An 18,393-nucleotide genomic window follows, 5' to 3' on the forward strand; every position below is an offset into this window, starting at 1 on the left:
CAAAAAGTGGGGGGGCACAATTTTTTTTAACCTTAAATTTTACGCACTAAACAAATCGTATGCCATCTCCGCAAAATTAGCCAATAATTATCATTTCAACATCCCATGATAATTTTGATAATTTATGTAGTACAAAATAAGTTATTTACGCAAATCAGAATATATATATATCAAATATAGCAAAACATGAATCACCAGGCCCGGCCAGGATTTTCGAAAGGGCGGAGGGGGGGGGGGGGGTCCAGTAATTTAGTAATAATGCGAGCGCCGTAGGCGCGAGGCGATTTTTTTTTGTGGGGTCCGAGGGTCCGCTCAGCGGGTCCAGGGCAGCGCCCTGATATGGGGTTCAAGGGGGTCTAAGCCTCCGCGGAAAATGAATATAGCACATTTCCAATAATTCGGGATCAGGCGCGGATCCAGGAGTTTTCGAAAGGGGGGTCCAGTAATTAAGTGATCAAGCGAGCGCCGTAGGCGCTAGACGATTTTTTTCCTTTTTGCGAGAGGTCTGGGGGCCGCCCAGCGGGTCCCAGGGTGGCGAAGCCCCCCTGTAGATCTGCAATCGAAAGGGGGGGGGGGGCAGTAATTTAGTGATGAAGCGAGCGCCGTAGGCGCAAGCCGATTTTTTTTTTGTATTTTCTCGTACCTGTCGGTAATAAGTATCACTCTATTCACGTTAAAACCGCGCATTCTTCTTCATGTTGTGTTTCTGTATTTTTCTCATTATGAACTCAATTAACCCCCCCCCCCCCCCCGCTTCCTACGCCACTGCTATTTTATCCCCGAACAAAGGCAAACCGAATAAGAGAAAGATGGATTTATATCAGCACAGCACTGGATCTAGTTAATAACTAATAATATTAAGTAAGATTGAAAATATATTTTGTACTAGACAATAAAAGTATATATGTAAGCAGAAGTAAGAATTAATCAAATAGCCATGTTTTGTTTCTTGTAGCAATGTGTTTATATATGTGAACGCTCGAAGTAAAAAAAAAAAAAAAAAAAAAAAAATATATTTGTTTTAAAAAATGGACAATTAGTAGCCCAGCCAAAGTTTCTATAAGCTTAGGGGTTTATTTGAAAGAGCCGCGATTATCTTTAAGTTGGGAAGTAAACAGACGTACGTAAGAAGAATAAAAGTGTACGGTTAGATATGAATAATTTGTGATAAGTGAAAATTATTTCTGTTTCTGATAAGAACAGAGAAATCATTCCTCATAACAGAACATAAGAAACAAAACCTATATTTCCTCTTAGGTAAAGATTTTAAATTCAGCTAGATATCGAAAACGATTTTTAACGCATTTTTGCCTTTGAAATACAGAACATTATAAAACAGGTAAAACAACAAATAAAGAAAACCGATAATATCTCAAATACTATTTTTTATTTCAGACATGGAAAGCCAAAATTTAGTATTCCTTTATCTCTCATGTCGAAACAAATAAGGAGACACGATATCATATTAAATACGATTTTGGATTTCTGGAAGGAAACACCGAAACTTAATGCAATCATTCCTATATCTCTCGTGTCCCCACAAATACCGAGAACCGATATTATCTCTAATACATTTTTGATTTCGGAAAGGAAACACCGAAACTTAATGCAATCATTCCTATATCTCTCGTGTCCCCACAAATACCGAGAACCGATATTATCTCTAATACGATTTTTGATTTCGGGAAGGAAACACCGAAACTCAATGCAATCATTCCTATATCTCTCGTGTCCCCACAAATACCGAGAACCGATATTATCTCTAATACGATTTTTGATTTTGGGAAGGAAACACCGAAACTTAATGCAATCATTCCTATATCTCTCGTGTCCCCACAAATACCGAGAACCGATATTATCTCTAATATGCCTGCCCGCCCGCCCGCCCGCCTGTGATTGATTGTGGTGTATGAATGATGATGATGATGATGATGATGGTCTTTTGTTACGTTGTTTGTGGGCGAGAATGTGTGTACATGTTTGTGTCAAATGTATTGTAATTGTGGATAAAAGTATAAAAAAAATATATATTAAAAAAGAAATGAAAAATAAAACAATAGGCCCGGCCAGCTAGGATTTTCGAAAGGGCGGAGGGGGGGGGGGGGGGGTCCAGTAATTTAGTAATAATGCGAGCGCCGTAGGCGCGAGGCGATTTTTTTTTTGTGGGGTCCGAGGGTCCGCTCAGCGGGTCCAGGGCAGCGCCCTGATATGGGGTTCAAGGGGGTCTAAGCCTCCGCGGAAAATGAATATAGCACATTTCCAATAATTCGGGATCAGGCGCGGATCCAGGAGTTTTCGAAAGGGGGGTCCAGTAATTAAGTGATCAAGCGAGCGCCGTAGGCGCTAGACGATTTTTTTCCTTTTTGCGAGAGGTCTGGGGGCCGCCCAGCGGGTCCCAGGGTGGCGAAGCCCCCCTGTAGATCTGCAATCGAAAGGGGGGGGCAGTAATTTAGTGATAAAGCGAGCGCCGTAGGCGCGAGCCGATTTTTTTTTTGTATTTTCTCGTACCTGTCGGTAATTAATATCACTCTATTCACGTTAAAACCGCGCATTCTTCTTCATGTTGTGTTTCTGTAGATACGAATGAATGTGAATTGAATTTAAAATTCTTTAGTAAAATTTGTACTTTACGTTTGCTAATACCGATCATGTTTTTGAGAGATAAACATGAATGTCGCGTTTTGTTATACCTACCTGTTGATGTAGTTACCGTTGCTGAATTTTCTGTCTTCTCAAGTATATAGTGCAACACGTTCATTCCCATTGAAAAGTGTTATTAGTATTTAAGTATCAATCTTCAGAAACACTGTAGCAAACAGTGCTGAAATTGCTAATATTGCAGAAATGTCTACAGGCATTGTACTCATTTTCTGTGAAAAAGATGATAACATGAAACAAGTAGAGACTTGACTCAAAAATATCTAAATCAAAGTCACAGCAGAACGCAACGGCTTCGTTACCTTCATATTCATTTAAAAATAGTATCATAGCTTTAGGAATATCCATTTTAGCTGGTCTCTCCTTCAAAAGTCTTCTTCAATACCAGTTATTATTTCATTTGTTCAAAACGTTTTATTGACGGTGAATCGGTATCACTCTGTCCCCACGATTCCCCAAAATGAGAACACAAATGAAAATCTAATGAGAACGCTATTGATCACATGCTTATGCATGTGTTCAAAGTAAATGTTCAAGTAACTCAAGTATAGAAAGCTACATCTTAAATAACACCGCACTTTTAGTACTTCGATGAATGATTTAGGACCCACCTAGATTATGAACTTTGATGGATATTTCATAGAACAAAATAAATGAGTCGAATAATGAATTGTATGATAACTAAGTTGAAATGAAAAGTATCTAACGGATAACTATTTAAAAACTATAACTTCTGGAGGAGCATGCAAAACAGTATCAAGACCTATATATATATCAGTAAACGAAAACAGAGCATAGGATATCTATATTTATGTCTCATTAATAACGTAGACTTTAAGATTAATAGAATTAAAACAACTTATATAGTAAATATAACCAAAGGCAATAAAATATCCTAGGGTTAGTTTACTTAGGAATCTAAGATAACTTACCCTTCTGAACTTGAATTCAACTACACAACCGACTTTTTATATCGATCTTTATTTAAAATATGATCAACATGGGAAGCTTACTACTAATGGAGCTATATGATAAACGTATCTATTTCGATTCTCTAATCGTAAACTTTCACTGTCTTGATATTGTTATACCTGCTTCCCAACCTATGGTGTTTATATGTCGCATTGTATTCGTTATTCTAGGATTTGCTCTGAATATAGAGATTTTCGTGATAGATATCGGTTTCTGACAAACAAACTCTTCTACATCAAGAAAGGGAAAGTTCACAATCGCGTGTCACGTGTAACACATAGCTTAGCAGTAAGGTGTGTATATTGGTAATGGTTTAAGAAGAGTTTGGGGTAAGCAGCTGATGTAGAAGAATATAAGACTCTTTCATATGTGTATATGTAGGATAGGGATATTCCACCCGAGGGGTCACAAAATGTGGTGAAACCCGAGGCTTGCCGAGGGTTTTACCACATTTTGTGATCCCGAGGGTGGAATATCCCTATCCTACATACACACATAATGAAAGAGTCTTTTTCTCTCATATCATTACCAAATTTCTGGCGAAAGTGTCCCTCAGCCATACATTTTCTTCAATTTTTTAAATTCTTTATTTGACGTTTTTACTAAAAATACTTGTGATATACTGAAAGATCATACCCAATTTAGGCAAACTGAGTTTGCACACAAATTTCATTCATTTTGTGGTTAAGTGATGAACGAATGAACAATTCGCCGACAAAAATTGCCGTAACGTGACCGACTTTTACGTGGCCGTGATCAAATTGTCAACATCCGAGAAAAAGGAGTTCTATCAACAATACTCAAATCCAACGCTGAAATGAGTTTTCTAATTTTACATATAATTTGATTTGCATCTCGACATATTTAATCATTTCACGGAACACACTGTACTTTTAATGCCAAGTCATATTTTTTTTCATAAAATACTACGTCACTGCATGACGTCACGACTGTCATTGGAATTTCATTCATAGTTCAAGGCTATTGAAAGTGATGTCGATCTCGATCGCCATGACGCGGCGATGTTTCGTGGCTGGTAATTTTAAATTCATTGTGATTTTGGCAACTTCATGTGTGAACCAGCGAACAGTGACTCTATACGAGTATTCGATCTTTTCTGTGACATAGGATTATATGTGTTTAACCGGTTTTCTTGATGGAATGACGAAGGTAGGTCAGTCGATAACGATGATCATATTCAAAGGCTAGGATGACAGTTTTCCTGGCTACTCTATACAAATATAGACTCTGAGTTACAATTAAAATAAATATTTTTATATGAACATCGAGGGGTATCATTTTTACCGAATGTTCGTTCATTTAAGAGCCAATTCCCAACTTCTAAATACACAGGTTACTGAGTAGGCCTAACAGTCCCCTACTGACAGTACAGTAGAGTAAACAAATTCCAGGCCCCCGTGCTGACGCAAACGGAACCATTTCATCGGTTGTGATGTTTGACATTTTCTTTTTTAGAATTTTTTTATGTGTGGCTTTTATTTTACTTCCTGTCATTGCCAGGTGATTGTGTGTGTTTACACTTTTTTTAATGACAAATGACAAACCTGTCGGGTGGGCCAGTCTGCACGTTGTAAGAGTTGTCCCCCTTGAACGCAGATTACTCCGCGCGCGTGAAATGCTATGTAAGATAGATTTATCTTACATAGCTATCTTACATGGGCAAACTATATCCAACATGGCGAGATATGAGATAATCTGTTGTGTCCCTTATTTCAAGTTCCACGATCGACCAGGTCAGCAAACATCTTGTTAATTATAGACAACACATCGTCGATATATCTGAAAGTGAAGTTAAAAGATTTGGCAAGGTTTTTGTTACCTGTCCTGATCAGTTTTCCACAAGTCAGCCTCGTATGAAAACAAAAACAAGTCAGCTATGAGTCGGAAACAGTTTGTTCCCATGCCAACAAACTGCTAAAAAATCTGACCTTTTTACTTAACAAAAAATTCAACCAGGAATTCAATTCGTCAAATATTTCAGCTTAACTTTTGTTGCGTTTTCACAAAGTATGTTTCAAGAAAGCTCACACCCACATATTTTTTCATCGTCCACCTTTCTTGGAAAAGAAAGCTCTCAGAAGGAGAGATCGAACACGTTCTTTCAGTTTTGTATAAGGTATGGAAGTGTACACGGGGGGAATCTAATAGTTTCATGGACGAAACATTGTTTAGGAGGGGTGCTCAAGATTGATCAGAAGATCTTTCGATTTTTTCAAAATCCACGTCATATCAGTTCCATTTCTAACGGTGTCACAATTAGACTGAAGCCCTGCTTTAATGGGACTAAGAGTGGTAGTAAGAAGATTTGATAATTATTTGGTCTACTCTAGCAATTAACAGAGCCAGTGATAAAACGTAGCTTATAAAGATCCTTGTGTAGTTTCGGCATTCACTGGTAACTTGTAAGAGTGTAATAAGGAAGCATTGTTAGATAGTATCTCATCTTTCGAAAAACCGGTCAATGTGTAAGTATGGTTACCTTGGTTAACAATCAGTCCTAGTTCTTTTAACAAGCAAGTTGTTGAATACTTTGTCTGCAGACACAACCACATACTTATGAACATATAGCTTCAAACATTGAATATAAATGAAAAAAGAAAGAGAGAGTTTAAACTCAAATGTATTTCCATTTGCTTTAACTTAAATATGTTAGGTTCGAATTAAAACAAGATGCTTACACGTACCTACCATAGCTTCCCAAATGCACACGAAATAACCACATAATCACATAGTGTATACACCGGGAGGGCGTCCTTAAATGACTCGGGTGTTTATAGGCCGTAAAAGCAATCAAACCAAACAAATTTGATAGCCTCTTATTCAAGCATGCTATAGGATAAACAAAAAGTTGTTTGTATCTTTAAAGACATTTGACCCCTATGATCTTGAAAATTGGTCAAAGTCATTAATTTGCACAAACACCAGTAGCCAAGCTCGACAATGAATTTATAGTTTGCCGTTTTGAACATGTGATTTCAGTTTTTTACGTCCGTTCCCTTGTGTGTGTTTGTCTTATTGAAGACAACAAAACGAAAACTTGAAAAAGAAGGAAAACCTGACAAAGCACCCAATCGGTTGAACTAGAAGCAAATCATGAACAAAGGAAAGATTTACATGGAGACCCTCCTAAAATTACAAGAAGAATAAGACCATATGTTCCGGAAGAGTAAGCGTCTTGGTCACACCCAAGTAAACATCAAGTCCCCAAAATGAGAACCGAATCATCATTGTCGATCAAACAATACTAACAGCAGGGTTCGCGCTGGGTTTTTGTATATATGTGCATAAATGGGGTTCTTTCGTAAATAAATGGGTTCCTTCTGCATAGTTTAAAATTGGAAATAAATGGGTTCCTTCTGCATAGTTTAAAATTGGAATCCTGAAAATTAAAATTAGTGGGGTCATTTTCAGTTTCTGTGCTTGAAAAAGATATAGGGATGGCTTCAACGCAAAACAAATTGTCAAATATCAGCCACAATAGTCAACATACCGTACGTCAACAACTATCTCTAACTACCTAACTAGAAATGTCATTGCATATATGGAGATGTGCTGTTTGTTTGTATTTTTATTCAGAAGTTGCATTGTGCTTGTACCAGTTCTCTTTAACCCCCAGAGTGCCACAGGGCCTCTTTATAGGCTCTATATTTACATTTGACAACGAATTTGAAAGACTATATCCAGGAATTTTACTCTGATAATGAATTAACAAATTATTATCGTCAAAGACGGAACAGCCTTTTGAACAGCCATCTTTCGTTATCGCCGACGTTACAATTTATGACGTCACTATAATAATGACGTCATAATAAAGATAGATTTGGAAGTTATGGACTCATAACTTCCAAGTGAGCTTGGGAAAGTTATATAGTGGCGCTGCAGTGTAAATGTAAATATATAAAAATAAACACGTGTGAACATGCTGGTCTACTCTTGCTGAATGACCACATACTCCAATCTACCTGACCTGCACGTGCAAAAATGCATAACTGTGCCACTTATGAGAAAACTTGTCACACAAGGGAAAATAATTTCCGTATAATTCACTGCGCTCAAACTACGGTAATTTCATTTCTCTACCAATCTACTTCACTTTATCCGTTTTGGCCATCTTCCAAGAGTCGATCAATTTCTTTATATCGTACCTTAACCATTTTTTTTAACTAACTTTGTGTTTTTCGTCAATATTTCAATGGTTCTCGTCGCATTAGGTATGCCCCATAGCAGAATCGATTCTCTCGGCGACACCAAGAGCTAAAATACCATAGCAATACAAATTCTTAAACGTCTACGCCATAATATAGATACTTGAAGATTATATAGGGCAAAATAAAATTCCATATTTCACGATTTTATTTCACTCTAATGAACATGTATCCTGATCTGATGTATTAGATCTAGTTAAAAACCTAGTGTTGATCAAAACAATTTTTTTTCATTTAATTTTGAACAATAAGGTTTATTTGTGAAAACAAAAACAAAACACATTTACTAGCAAAAAGTAGTTTAAACTCTAGCAAGCAATATGTAATCACAATTGTGTGCATTTCACGAATCTCTCAATCAAACCTAAAGCCGCGTTTGTGGGGACAATACGACTACACTCGATCTTCTAGGGACTATGTATATCGGGTATGAAAGCAACGATTACATTGGTTCTCCGTATATTTGCTCGACCAATAAACGCTTTCGTAACAGAAAGACGACGGCTTGTATGTACAACATGCAATTCATGGACTTGAGAGTCAACTCTCATTTCGTTGTGGGGACATCGAGTTAAACGAGAGAGAATGTCTTCAGAGCTTCAGTGAACATTTTTAGAAGACCGTAACTGTGGGGACATAGTAATGTCCCCATAACCAGACCATGTCCCCACAACGTGGTTTTTTTTCCCCGGATAAATGTCCCCACAAATACGGTGTTACCAGTCCTCTCTCTCTCTCTCTCTCTCTCTTCTCTCTCTCTCTCTCTCTCTCTCTCTGTTTGTTTAACCTAATGATTTACTGTAATCTCATTGTTAATGCATACCTTGGATATGGTAGTATTGCACGCTGTCCATTCTTGTTTTAATGGCCATTGGGATAAGCGTTCCTAACTGCTATTAATTTAATGAATGACTTCGTGATGCCAATACGTTTAGTAACTACACAAAATGTACCAGCATAATGAAGTTGTCTTAACCATTAAGACACCAAGAAGTAACAAATTGTTTTGAAGTAGAAAAGATATAAAGAAAAATTTGAGAAGCTAGTTTTGTAACCACTATTGCTTTGCTGCAACTCTTTACATTTGTATTTTTACAGAACACATTGATTATTGAAAATCCTTGAGTTAAAAGTAGCGATAATCAATCAACCTTGTGTTACCTTTTTGTTTAGCTTGTTTTAAATTCTCGAACAGAAATATATTTTGTTGTTGTTGTTGTTGTTGTTGTTGTCGCTGTCGTGTTCACGCGCCTATAGAACGGGTTTATGAGATGACGTTGTTTTTTTTTAACTAATCAAATTTGAAATATTCTTCTCTGTTTAATGAAATCTCAAATTCAGTTGGCAATAAAACATATTCTACATTTGTACATCACTGCTGATTTGATATTCATTTGACTTTATCATCCCGGTTTGGCGTGTAACTAATTACCTGGGTAGTTGACAAACATGTACGTAAACAGATCATATACTGGAGCTACATTAATATACATTTAATAACACTCGGTATAATATTTCTACATCCACATCTGTAACCAGGTAACAGGTAATTTTTCCCGTAATTTGGAAATCAATAACATGCACGTGAGGATACATATGTACTGTTGGTGTCGCTCGGACACTGTAATTGTACTGAAAGTCATACCACGTGCGAAGTGTAGTTAATCAACACCTAGGATCGCCATTAATTATTTTGTAACATTATTTCTATTCAACTGAGATGAGATAAAATAATTTTGAAAAATGTCCTTCATTATATTTACAGCACGATCTCAGGAGTAAACACGTAAGTAGTATTATGTTATATAGCCACACCTGTCTATAAAAGCCGTTAAAAGGAGCAGAAATATGTTTTTATAGAGAGTGATATCTTCAACATTATATGCATCTTACATTTTAAACAGGTTATCCTAATAGCGGGATTGAATGCTACACAAAGATGAACTTAAGGACAAGAGAATTTATTTGCTAAAACAATTATACGAACTCTTCATTTGTTTTTGTCAAATTTGATAATACAAGTTCTGTAAGAACCACAACACAAAATATTAAAACATTTTATACAATTTAGAAAAAAAATGTTGTAAAACATGAAGATGTAGGGACACATTTTGAAACGTTTTTGAAACTTCAAATTATGAGTTAGATCTCTCCTCTCCATCAACGAAATCAAGCGAACGTATGCATTTGAAAACTCGTAATACGGTATTTTTCATCCTTACATTGATTTGCGAAAAAATATTTTTACAGAAAAAATACAATTTCAATAGCATATATACTGCTTTTCACAAAAATAAATAAGATGGATCCAGTGGTACAGAAATATATCTAATCAACACTACGATGATAATAATTTCGTCCAAATGATTATCGCTGACAGATAAAGCGAAAGTTAAATATCTTAAAAAGTGAAAGAATATGTACCTAATAAATAGTTATATATCTAATAAAGAGCCATTTATATGTTACATTCCCGTGTCCCAAATTTTGGAGGTTGGTGATAATGTAAAAGGTGTAACTGATAATTTCTATAAAAAGTAACAGCCTTTTCTGTTTTGAATTTGTCATAATTGCTCTGTTTTGGAGATATAGTATTTCTGTTTATAAATTACCGCCCGCTACGCATGAAATGTTCAACCAATCGAAACGAGCGTTCAAGCCTGAATGTAGGATGCGGTCGGATTAGAGCCCTGGGATTCCAGGGCGGGGCGCTTTGAACACGACTATATCTGTCAAGGGTTTGTGGAGTGTAACTCCATCAGAAGCCTTCGCTAGCAAAGACGCAACTCTAGAAGAGAAACAGATAGTGGTCTTTTTTCCATAACTTCTCGATACGCATCCATGTGATACTATACCTCAACTTGTTCTAGTCCAATAGTTGTGTGGACTTTAGACTTATCGTCATCGCTTAAGCTCATGAAGTAACAACTGGAGTGTGTCCGTCCAACAAGGTAGTGCTTCAAGGAAATATTGGTAACATAAATCAAATTGTTTTACAGAAATCATTGCCAATAACTAATGATTTACAAATAACAGAAGTGTTCAGTACAACACAATATACTATATAGTCCGTCACTTATGTAGATGAAGAAAGTTCAAGTAAGTGTCCTATATATAATACATGGATCTTAGTTGAACAATGGATCTAGTTAGAGTGTGTAAAAAGCACATATCGATAAGAATTGAGTAATAGATCGAATTGAATCTGGATGAAGCATTGCCTCATTACATAGGATTATACAAAATAGAAATAAATACCACTTTTAGATATAAATATAGTACCAATTCCGCCGAATCGTCACTATAATCCTATATTATTAATACCTGTTCTGTAATTTATTTTCAAACTAAATATTTAAATAAAAGCAAATTTTCCATAATGCATACATTATAGATACCATTCCCCTGTTTGTGGATATGAAAAGAGCTTACCGATATCGGGTCGTAGTAGAACATTAATGATGAATGTTCCGGACGCTCGCGATGTCCGAAAAGCTGAAATTACAGTAAAAATGTGATATGAAATGGACATTGCCTAATTTTGAGCATTAAAAAGACCGCAACCCAGAAACATACCGAAGACACACTACACCGCCAATAACGTATACTTCAGAAGTCGCATAGGACTACAATGAAACAAAATGTATTATTCTATCATACTTCTCAATTATGGACCTTTAGTGAGGTCCATATGGTGTTATACCAACCTGGTAGAATAAAATATTTAATGAGGGCGAAGCATCTTGATAGATGTTTTTTTATAGTTGAAAAAAAACATGTATTGACCGAAATCAAAAGGCTGTAATAGTTTTATTATAAAACAACTGTTTTGATTTTTAATAATCATACACTGAATTCAAATAAAATTGTTATCAATCTGTTTTTAGAAACACTCAGTCAGTCAGCATTTTTATCAACTTTTTATGCACGGTCGGTCAATACGACTTTCTATCAGAAATCACGTGACACTATTTTGGCCAATCACAAAGTGTAAAAAATCTGATTTTATAATAAATGTATATATGCATATGGACTATGGGTTACGAATTCGTGCTCAGTCCCTGGGGTAATATCCACCCAAATTCGAGAAAGAACGTCGTTATTAAGAGAAATAATGTCGTTATTGCGAGAAAGAAAGTCGTTATTACCTAAAAGATTATGTTTTTCCAATTTGTATGCATAGAGTGTAACTATCGCACGAATCAATTCAAAGACGCTGACTACTTGTAATATATATCACTACAGGATGAAAATGCTGTTTTTTGTTGAAGTAATTAGTAAAAGCATTGCGTGCGATCATACCTGAGACGATACACAAACCAGCAAAGTTATAAGACAGGCTTGTTTCAACATGTTGACTATCTATACTGGAGGACTTGGAAAGTGTGAAGACCTATCACGTACTATCTTCAGTATTTATCTATGTCCTTGTCGTAACTGGATCCCTTATCTCTGCAATAACAAGTCAATCCTGGAATATCACGAACTTTCCTTAACGAAAATTTCCCGGTGGAATTCTTTGCTGAAGATTTATAGATGTTTCAATTGCTTTTTGGAGACTACGTAATTAATAATAATATACATGGTGTTTATAAGATCATCGCTACTTTATCTATTGAAAATTGATTCCAATCATGGCAGAAAGCTTGCGGGAGGCACGAATATGAAATCTATACGCGCGACAAAATATTTGTTATGTAACCTTTTTATAGAAGGGATGAATAAGCATTTTTTCACAGAGCGGGGCAAGTACACAAAGTTTTCTTGGAGAACTTTATTTTTAACGAACATATATATATCGTTTATTTTTAACGCATTAAATAATTGATGAATGTGCTTCATTGTGCTTTGCCTAGCAATCTTAAGCCGCAGAATTAAAATTAATGTTATACACTTAATCACTCTGCATCTACTAAAAGTCTATTATTCGTCTCATAAAGACAGCTAAAAGGAGACTCATTATACTTTACATTTTTCATCCTACTTCCTTGACACTGCCGTACTTTGACCTTTTAGTTTAGTGTTCGCCCGTGCAAGGAAGGCCGGATCTCTGTCACCATGCCATGATAACCAAAGTCATTGAAATGGTACTTCATCGGTGTTCCCTGCTTGACCCTCAGCAATGGAGGAATGCATATGTTGCCGTTCATTAGCAGAACGCTGCGCGGACTCGTCACGGCCACCCACGTGACTCCCTTCGGCTTTCTCTTTACAAACAATATCGCCATATCTTAAACCCATTTCACTATTCATATGAAGAAATCGCCGTTTATTAAGTTTGTGTCGCTTTAATTCAGGATAAAAAAGCATTAAATTTGCACCACTTCTTGCAGGCTAGTTCCTCTACACATAGGAGATATTTGGTCTTTTTATTTGTGTCTGATACTTTTCAAGTATGGCCTTTGTCTCTTGATATTATTGACAGTTGTGCACGTTGGTGGAATCGTTGTAAAACTAGAGGAAACTGTGTTTCCAGTGATGCCGATCACCATCGAATTTCTAGCTCGAGAAGTGGCTCAGTTAAGGCTTTATCCAAACTTCCAAAAATATAAGGACTCAAGACGTATTGGGATACTGTTTACTCCATGAATGGAATTATTGTCCTTACATTTCCGTGAGAGGCACGAATATTGTTATAAGTACACAGCTTTGAACTATACGAGAGCGTATATTGTGAAACATACATTGTACTACTATTGGACCCTTCGAAAATAACCGAAAATAACCACCGAAAATAACCGAAAATAACCGAAATCTAAATCGCGAGAAGGATTGAAGTCCTGATCGACAACATCTTTGTTATACCCATGGGAACAAATTGCGCCCCTCTGTTGGCTAACTCGTTTGTGTTTTCGTACGAAACTGATTGTATTGAAAACTTTATACGATAAGGTAATAGAGATCTTGCAAAGTCCTTCAATATCACCTACACAACTGCTATAGGTATATTGACGGTTTTCAACTTTGAATAACAAACGCTGTATTAACCAAGTCTATTGGATATACCCCATAGAGTCCAAGGACACCAGACTCTTCAACATCAACCACGATTTTTACTTACAACGTAACCAGAAGGGGCCAGCATACAATTAAACTGTAGCAGTTCAATTTCCGAATTGTTAAATTGCTATTTCCAGATAGTAGCAATCTTCTTTCCCTCCTACGGTGCTAGCATGTCACAGTCGATTTGGTATTCAAGGGATTGTTCCTATTATCAAAATTTCTGTGACATAAGCACGTATGGCAGAAAAAACACCAAAGTTTCGAAAAGCGCAGGTAGATGAAGCGTGTTGACAGGTTGATGAGGAAAGGTGGATGAAGACAGGATAACGGAGACATGTTGATGAAGACAGGTGGAAAAAGACAAGAGAATGAAGACATGTTGATGAAGACAGGTGGATGAAGAAATGTTGATGAAGTCATGGATGAAGACATGTTGATGAAGACATGATGGTGAAGATTTGTTGATGAAGACATGTTGATTAAGACAGGTTGATGAAGACATAGATGAAGACAGGTGGATGAAGACGGGTGGATGAAGACGGGTGGATGAAGACAGGATGATGAAGACAGGTTGATGAAGATAGGTTGATGAAGACAGGATGATGAAGACATGTTGATGAAGACATAGATGAAGACAGGTTGATGAAGACAGGTTGATGAAGACAGGTTGATGAAGACCATGTTATATGGTTACTATTATGATCTCCTAGGACGGGATGAAATCAGACCTGCATGATGTTTGTTGGTATACCTGGGAGTTCCCTCCTGTGTCTTATTTTGATCGCTTCCTCTGACCAATCCTTGTGGTCCTTTGCATCACTGACGAGTCTTAGAAGGACAAAACAGCAGTATGGTACAATTTAATTCATTTTGGCTCCAATACTCAATTTGTTTTTTAAAGGCGCTAAAATCCTGTGTGTTCTCTGTACGATGATGTGACTTAATCTTAATTTGACCTAGATTTGCAAGGCGGGTGTAGTCGATGAAGTAGCAGACGGTTACTCTCCTGGAGCATCTGGTCTTGATAAATGCATATATTATTTTATAGATTTTGAGTTAGGATTACGTTTTCGTTTTGATGTGGATAATCTCTTTTCATCAAGATCCCCTACAACTATCGAGGTCTGTTGCGCATTACTGTTGAGTCATCTTACGTTCATCTTCGATTTCCACGTTCTAACGCTCCCACAAGATTTTTAATCGAGGCGGGATAACCGTGGCAAAATAGTTGACAGTTAACAATATTGTCACGGTCCTTACGATCATTACCATGCCATTGTTATGACCTATTGTGATTGTTTTCTGATGATTTTCCCGTCGTTGTCGTTTGTCTGTTCCGGTTTACCCTAGGCGAGTTAATGGTAGTGTGTGACAAGTTCTATAGAGAACATTTGAGAACCAAGAACAAGGCCCGTTGTATCCCGCTGTGTACGATCGTAGGTAAGTCCTATAACAGTGGAGAATAACGAATTTTCGTCTTTGCCGTCTTAATAAATTTATTGACTGTCGCATTTGCAACATTCGGGATCTTTCTATTTCATTCCTTGCTATCATCTCTTTTTCGTGTCTTGCTGTCGTCTCTTCGCACTTCCTTTATCCGTTCTCTTAGACCAAGGCTGTAGCGAGAATATTAGTCCCAAACGACACAAAACAATTGTTTAAGAAATGAGAGAAAACAGGATATATTTTTTTTTCAATGTCTGGTTTTAACAGTTAATTTGAACGTCTACCCGAAGGAGAATTAGCCGTTTGCCAGTAGGTAACCGGATGTGGTGGCATATCAACGACGCAAGGTATTGTCTTCCAGTTCGATGGCAGTATCAAGTTTGGATGATGTCATCGTTATTGGACGGTCTTCATACCGAGTACCACTTAGCTGGTCTAAGGACGTGAAACCCGCAGCAAGCAATTAATTTCTGTAACCCCAAACATCCCCATGTGGATCGCAGCCCTGACGGAGAGAAGAGAACTAATTAAAATAAGGGAGGGAGCCAGTTTAATTTGTGAGCAGAGCGCAGCCTTGGCAGAAAGTTGAAATACCACATGGGCGAAACCTACAGAAATAAATTATATTAAAGCAGGTAATCCGTCTCTCATACCACCCTGGTTGTTTTGAGGACGAGACACCAAATGACAAAAAAAGACGAAGTTTACAATGTACGATGTACCTTCCTGAAGTGCATGCGTACTATTATAAGGACACGTTCACTCAAGTTGGTTTGCAAAACACTAAAATCAATAAACAGCTCATTTAATCTAATGATTGTGTCGACATACCTGTACTTGTGTGTCCTTCCATTTGATTATAAGTCGGATAAATATCAGCACGCACAATTAAAGCGTAAAATCCAGTGAGTTAGCACAGTCCTTATTAGTCTGAAAGTGATCAACATAACCCAATTAGAGGCCACTTTACTCATGACCGCCCACATGTAAGTAAAATTGCTGTTATAACTAATTACAAATTATATACTTATGTCGTTAAAAAAGATATTACTTGATAGTCTTAGATCGCCATAAATGACCGTTATCATGGTTACTTGATCCGTTTGAGAACACCTGTACTTCCTGGGGGAAAGAAAATGGGAAGGAAAAGTATTTTATGGGATCAATATCCACGGGCATGAATACTATGTATGGAAGACTGTGGAAGGACAAGTACGTGCTAGTTTGTTTTTGTGATTATGCAAAGTACATCCCTAGATAATATCTTGTGATCTAAACGCATATCTACATCACTTCCTTTGTTGTTAAATAAATCGTATATTATATAACATCTCCAAAATGAGAACAATATATGAAATAGAATGAAACCATTGGAACGTTATCCTCAAGAAAGAATAAAAGCAACGTGAGCGGGGCTGATATAGATATACCCATCCCCTAATCAATATATTAAATCTGTCAAGGAGTTCGTGAGCTATATCGTACATCAGAATTTTATTTTTAAAGTGGTTAAGTGTGGTCTAGCTTTGACCTTCAACCTTGACCGATGACAATCATAATCCAATTACATATATCAGTCTCTGAAGAAGCTCGGGGTTAAAAATAAATTCGTGCTAGAGATACGTACTCAATATATATTTGATATTCAGTATTAAAATCACAGTATTAAAATCAAACATTTGTTTCCAGCACATATTGAAACACGCTCGTCATGGCATTATACACAATAAATACCCTCTAACAAGCGTTTAATTGGTTTTTTTTTAACATATTTTATTGTCTTAAATTAAAGTGACAAAAGGATTTGGCACAATTTCCTACAACGTATAGTTAACATTCCCCTAACTTAAATACATTTTACATACATCATGGCTGTCTTAACATGTACATTTAAATATGATTTTGGATTAAATAAATTGAATTAACAAAATAATTTGTTATAATTTGTTTTGTTGACAGTTGTTTCTCTGTACCCTGAACTACTCAACAGTATTAACCAAGGTTTTCACAACAAAACATTATGTATTTTTTTGTAATCAAGACTACTAGAAACGGTTTGTATCCTTAATGTACTTAAAATAAAGGTAAAAAGTTTTACTATTTTTTTTTTTAAATGAGATCTTGATTTCCCCAAAGAAGAGTGTTTGTGTCAGTTAGAAGGATTTCTGGAAGGTTTAGGTTCCTAATATTTCTTACCGGGTGATTTCCTTTTTTCAAGTTTTCTATCTCCCACTGTTAAAAAATAGAACAGAAACAATATCATGTCGTAAACAGTTTTAAACACAACAAGAGGCTGAGATGTCTATATAGAAGGGTAAGGGAATTTCATTGTGTTACAGATGAAGGTATGGATGATTTTCTAAGTAGTTCAGTCCTACATCTTGGGATAGTGAAGTAATTTTGGTTACGAGTAGGATTTGCTGATGTTTCATAACGGAGTCTCGGAAGGACGCAGTTCTAACAGATAATTTGGTGTCATTCATTTTCTATTTTGAAAAGTGTTGATAGCTTGATTTTTTTTTTTTTTTGCGACATTCGGTTTAAGTTCCCATCCTGTCTTAAAATAAAGTGATTACTGTAAACGTACTTATTTTAGCAATCAAATTTTAGCTCATTTGCAGATTTTAGCCAGTTAGCGCAATGATGAATTAGCGCATCCACAGAACTTTCTATAGAACTAAAACGTACAAAAAGTAATTAGCGCAATCATAATTTAGCGCAAGGCTTCCAGCGCGAAAAGCGCTAAAATAAAATTACCGCAAAAATATGTACGTTTACAGTATCTTAATTCATATATTGGTAGGCCAGTATCTAACCGACCTGCAAGTGTCTCGACTGTCTTAAGTTTTTTTCTCAGAATCTTGTTGAGAACACCCATCCCAGACTGCAGATGCATACTCCAGAAATGGACGAATATATGTTTTATAAAGAACAAATAAAGAATGTCTAGACACTACATAGTTAAGTTTTTTAAGTAATACTAGTTTTTTGGATGCCAACTTAGCAGTGCAGTCAATATGGTATGACCAGCAGCCATCACTGGAGATTGAACAAATTCCAAAGTAATGTGTTGAAAAACATACGCGCA

General features: G+C 36.5%; 1 long non-coding RNA gene across 1 annotated transcript; it reads right to left on the reverse strand.

Moving 5' to 3' along the window:
* Positions 1-10,320: 10,320 nt before the first annotated feature.
* Positions 10,321-12,229, reverse strand: LOC117345172. The gene is made up of 3 exons (XR_004536372.1): positions 12,159-12,229; positions 11,289-11,351; positions 10,321-10,813 (listed from the first exon to the last, which is right to left on the reverse strand). It is a non-coding gene; the product is annotated as an uncharacterized LOC117345172 (long non-coding RNA).
* Between the last annotated feature and the right edge of the window lie 6,164 nt (positions 12,230-18,393).

This window comes from Pecten maximus, chromosome 16 (genome assembly GCF_902652985.1).
Source record: "Pecten maximus chromosome 16, xPecMax1.1, whole genome shotgun sequence".
Lineage (NCBI taxonomy): Eukaryota > Metazoa > Mollusca > Bivalvia > Pectinida > Pectinidae > Pecten > Pecten maximus.